Here is a 5,743-nt window from a genome sequence, read left to right as displayed (position 1 = left end):
GGAGCCATAGAAATCAATGACCATTTAAATTCCCAAGCTTTGTTGCCGCATTGAAATCTGCGCCGATGGAGCGCGAATTTTAAGGCGCGTTAGTTTCGGTGGTTCTTATTCCAGCGGTTTCTCCGCCCCCCCTTTTTTTTTCTTTTTCTTTTTTCCGCGTTTTCTTCTTTTTCTTTTCTTTTTTTTACAACGAACCTGTTTACCTACAGTTCCTGTATGCATCCCCTGCATGCGTTCCGAGGGGCGGTACCTTGGTCTGCTTATGTCCGTATGGAGGACAGGAATGTGTGTGCCGATACCTGATATAGTGCAATGCCGAGCATGCGTTTTCAGGGTGGGGGGGGGGGGGGACGTCATTTTCATGACGTACTCTGGCCGGCTTACGTCCGCATCACGGCGGCTGGACAGAAATGCGTGGGCCGATGCCGAAGATAGTGCAATGCCGAGCCGACCTGCGGTGGAGGTGAAGCAGGCTTCAAGCACTCCGCCAATTTTCAAAAATAAGTTTAATATATTGAGTCCGAATAGAACCACAGAAATTCGGCGTTGCAAGAGCAGTACTATATATATTAGAAAGTGCACTTATAGTGTAGCAAGTTGGCTTTTGTGCACTTTATTTGTTTTAAATCTTGTTTGACGAATAATAAGAGGGGGATAAGAGTGTGGCGACGGCGCCCCGTGCACGTGACCTGCGCTTCTGTGGTTATGACGTCACGCGCGTCGGAGGTGCTGCTGACGCGGCTGCAGCAGCGGTTGCGGCAGAGGCACGGAAGCAGGTGGCCGTGGCGGTGCTTGTGTCGGCGTAGTGTGGTGCCGTATTAAAGGTACGTACGATTTCATGACGTATGCAGCCTAAACAGCTTCGCTGGTAAGCCGTCCCCACATGAATGTTGCGGCCGCGAGAATTTTTTTTTCAATTATTTTTGAGGTTGTTTCAATTGCTTCGACCATCGTTTCGATGGGCGTGTTTCCGGCAGCTTTTGACAAGCAATATACCGCGGCCTTTCACTCGCTCAACGCAAAGGATATATCCCTGTGCTGTCACAACACGTGCACGCGCGCATAAAGCTAATGAAAAGTGAAATGATTAACTGCACAGAAAACGAGCGGCGACGATCTCCGCCTGTGCCGATTCTCCGTGTCGCGCTGTGGCGCGGTGGCACGCCTTTTCCAAGCGTCTCGGCAATTGATTCGTTGACAGATGGGCTTGGCAACCTGTCAGCGGTGGGAACCGCGCGGGTGCAGCCCGGCTATGAGGCGCTCGCTCGCGCTGCTTTGGAAGCCATCCAAGCGCACCGTCTCCACTGAAGTTTGCCGTGGTTAGGAGGCCGACGCAGCCGCTGCGCCATTCCTCATTTCCAGACGCGAGGAGACAGAGCCCAGCGGCGGGTCCTCGCCTGCCAGACCGCATCGAGGACACATGTCGAGTACGCGCCAGTGTCAACGATGAAATGCCTTGGCCCCGTGCGCCGCCATTATACTTTCCGGCACGTAAGCAGTCCCGCCGCAGCCAAACCTTCGCGAGAGGTGTGGGTTCCATGCTTGCTCTTCCGCAACGGTTGCAACGGTCGTCTAAATAAAGCGCTTAGTTGGCGCTCTACTGACCTTTGGTTGTTTACTACTAAGGGCGGATATGGTTTTGCGGTCTTTGGGGAGAGTTGATAGCTATGTCTAAGTAAATGAGAGACGCAACAAAGCATGCGACATATTGCATTTTCGGCCTTAATTTATGAACTAATGCGGTTCAAGTAAAAAGAGGCTGTACGTCGCCTTTGTTGGAACTCTTCATTTGCAAGCGCCGAAGAGGGTCTCATGAAATCGATTATTGTTTTACACAGCAAAAAAAAAAAAAAGAATAATAAAAAAATAAGTTGGCCCTGACAACGCGCTCGGTATTTGCTCCGTGTTACGGCTTCACCACACCGCACATCGGCTTCCTCGCAGTTCAGAGACGGCGCGCACTGCGGCAGGTTGCAAGGCCGGTCCATGGCCGGTGAGGCCTCGTAATTCTCGCAACGTCACAAGAGCCATCACAAGAAAAAGTTACTCAAACTTCGTGTGCGCACCCAATGCTTGCAAGGAAAGCCTTAAAATAAGAAGTTTGAAACCTTGAAACCAATGTTAGGGTTTTCTTGCGCATGCTGCTTAACGGAACACTAGCTGCGCTTCTCTTCGTGAACTACTGTTCGTTGTTGGTATATATATATATATATATATATATATATATATATATATATATATATATATATATATATATATATATATATATATATATATATATATATATATATATATATATATATATATATATACACGCGTGGCAAGCTCACGGTTTTCTTCACAGAATAGGCGAAACAACAAAGACAATTGCGAACCTCCCTAACGCGGCAAAATAGACGTCTGCCGATCTTCCAGCGAGTCTGGTAAGGCGAGCCGCGCTGGTGGACCGGGCCCTTTTGGAAATGCAGGCAAGGAGACATCCGGATGTATTCATCGCCTTCAAGTTGACTAAATACTACTTATCTTTCTGTCTATCGGTGACGTCGATCGTGCGGCGGTGAAAACAGCGTGGTCGACATCAAATGTAAGTGCAACGCAACGGTTATCGGATCCCCCAGTTAGCTCTGAGACGGAATACTAAAATACCGTAATATAGATGTCACCTTGGTTATATCTCATTCAAATAGACAACAACTAATGTGCGCGTTTTCTTTTTTGAACCAGTGGTTCGATATATTTGTTTCAAACGTCACATTTTACCGTCTCTACGTGGGAGGTCAACTGGTAGTTTGTACGACAGCTGCGGTGAAAGCTGATGGCGTTTTCCAGCAACGCCGCCTGCGTCGGAACACGGAAGGGGCTGCGTGACCAGGGTATACAGTACGCGCTCTAACCAGGGTACAGTCTAACCAGGGCGTCGGTGATGAATCATCATAAGAACCGCCAACAAACGCTTAGTACTTCAAAAGAGTGTGCGAAGTCAGTCATATGCCTTCGCTGTCTTTGATGTACGAGTTGCTCAGATCCAAAATCAAAAAGGGGGCCGACAGATGTAGTTGCACACGGTGGTATATAAGCTACATCAGCAGGTATAAGGTGCCTCATAAAGGCTGGGCTACGTGTCAATTGGAGGACCTATCTTTGTCAAAGGCCTTTGACAAAGACAGGCCCATCTATGGAAATGTAGCCCGACAAAGATAGGTCCACCTATCGAAACGTAAGCCAGTCTTTTTGAGGCACTTTTTGACTGTTTATGCGAGTTGCTCAGATTGGCGTACATCTGCGAATGATTTTTGAAGTTTTCCTGTGCCAGCTAATCACAGACTTGCAATTCAATTTCGCCGTATATTGCACAAACAATACTAATATATGGGTGTCAGAAACGATACGCATCTCTTTATTTTAGTAAGGAATCTAAAAAAAGATATCTTACGTCTAGTTTGTTGAACCAAGCTGAAAACAAGTTTCCAGCGTAGTGCAGTGATAGGACACATGACCGTATGGTTATTGGTGCACATTATTGCCACGCCGTGGCAATGGTGTATATCTGACACGCGATCTAACAACCAATCGAATGGCTTTTGAGCTTTCTGCGAAACGCTGGTCTCAACGATATATTTTAATTAGTTTTAATCAACGGTGGTTGAAAGAGGTGTGTCCCAGGCTAGTGCCCAACAACGGCATGCCCCCATGTCATCTTGCAAATGTTGGCTCCAGCGTGAAACATAACTTCATAGACACCTGTTGGTCACATCAAGCCTCCTTCTTCCTGTGAACATCTGCACTTTTTTGTTTTCCTTAAAAAAGGCAGGCATCATACTCCTCCTGGCGGCGGTTGCCAGCGAACCCTTTTCTCTCAGCCCATCTTTGTCTTTGTCATCCTCGGCTGCTTTACATCTGCAAGTCAGTCAAAAATCGAATGGTAACGATGCTGTTTTTCAAACTGTTGGCGGCTGGCCCAAGAAATCAACGCAAGTTGTAAGCACCTATAATTGTAGCAGGGAACATGCGGAACTTCGTTCCAAGCGTTCGAGCCGTGGAAGATCTGAGAACAGCGCTACAGGTCCGTTTTGAACATCACTTAAGAGATTAGTGGTCTTCACGGTGTAAACCGGTCTCTGACGAAGTGCCTACAGCGTAGGTGTAAAAATTATTTCAATTTTTTTTTAAAGGGATGACGAATAACTTACTCTTGTGAGGAGTTCCAAGGATTTTTCTCATAACCTCGCTTTTTTGTCAGTTTTGCCATCTTTCATCGCTGCGATTGTGACGGAACTTGTAGGTGCGCGATTTTTGTTTTTGTTATTTTCTCTTTCCATTCTCAGCACAAAAGAAGTATTAAAAAAGAAAGAAGATGCAACTCGCCAGGCTTTCCTCTGTCCAAACACAGAAAATCGTGTGTGCTTGCGCAAACATCTTATTGGAGTATGATGTGAAAATGTATTAACCAGCACATTCCTCGGAGGTTTAACTCAGAGAGAACCATATCCGCGTACCTCAGCTCCAATTGAATAGGTCCCCTCTTTCTCTTTGGCCTCACCTCAGACAATGAAGCATTGAGTTATTTATTTGATATAACCATCCAAAGCAACACACTGTCTGCGAGAAACGCTGTAATATGGAGCCGTGGATTAATAACCACCTGGGCATCGTTAACGAGCCACTATGAGGTCAGCATACTAGCGTTTTTTTTTTTTTTTGCATAGTGCCCCCGTCGAAAATCGAACCTGCGACCTCGACCGTGCTTTGCAGCAGAATGTCATAGTCATTGAGCCACCGCGGAGGCCTAATGAAACATTAAGGTCTGCTGCCCTTTCCACTTCAGCACAGACCTCCCTCCCTCCCTACCTCCCTCCTATGTAAAGCACACGTGCTGATAATGGCAAAGCCGTTGAATGCACGTTAAGGCTATTAGATTGAATCAATCTCGGTGTTTGCGTTTTCAGCAGAGGTAGGAAGCAGTTTGCGAGGAAATGCAAAGCATTTGATCAGGCTCAGGTTGTTCTCGCTAGAAACACATGAATGTCATGCCGCATCTTTAAAAATCAATAAGCCAAACCGAAAGGTTAAGTAGTTTTGGTAATTGCTGCTAAAGCGTACTGTGATCTATACATGAAATATTACTGTCCGAGCTCCTCTCGAAGTCCACACTCGTCGTTGCTGGCGTGTGAGGTCGGCGCACTTGAACGGTTCGCTTCCTGAGATGCAGAAATAAACAAGAATGAAAGCTCAGCTGGAGTCCCAGGTTTCGAATAGTCCACGTCAAGCAACGAGGAAAACGAAGGAGAAATGAAAACAGTGCACCCTCCGGGCTTTATTTTTAATCAGAGCTGGAAAAGCAAGTATGCGTTCCACCGCTGAGAGGAACTTTCCTACGCATAGAGCAGAGCATGTGGACATAAGGCAACCTGATTAACTTAATTAAATAAATTGGGGAGTTTTATGTGCCAAAACCAAGATATGATTATGAGATACGTCTTATTGGGGGAACTCCTGGTTAAGTATGGCCACCTGGGTTTCTTTAACGTACACCCAATGCATGGTACAGGGGCGTTTTCGCATTTCGCTTCCATCTAAATGTGGCCACTGCGGCCAGGATTTGGTTCCGCCATAGCATGCTTAGCAGCTCTACGCCAAAGCCACAAGGCAACCACGGTGGTCATAAGGCCACCTGGCGTAATTCTGGCAAAGGCTATAGGACACATAAGAAAAACAGAGAAATAAATAAAAGAAAGACAAGCAG

General features: G+C 46.6%; 1 non-coding gene across 1 annotated transcript; it reads right to left on the bottom strand.

Moving 5' to 3' along the window:
- Positions 1-409: 409 nt before the first annotated feature.
- Positions 410-593, bottom strand: LOC126542116 (U2 spliceosomal RNA). Its single transcript, XR_007601761.1, has one exon. It is a non-coding gene; the product is annotated as a U2 spliceosomal RNA (small nuclear RNA).
- Between the last annotated feature and the right edge of the window lie 5,150 nt (positions 594-5,743).

The sequence above is a fragment of the Dermacentor andersoni genome, chromosome 2 (assembly GCF_023375885.2).
Source record: "Dermacentor andersoni chromosome 2, qqDerAnde1_hic_scaffold, whole genome shotgun sequence".
NCBI lineage: Eukaryota > Metazoa > Arthropoda > Arachnida > Ixodida > Ixodidae > Dermacentor > Dermacentor andersoni.
This window is presented reverse-complemented; position numbering and strand designations above follow the sequence as displayed.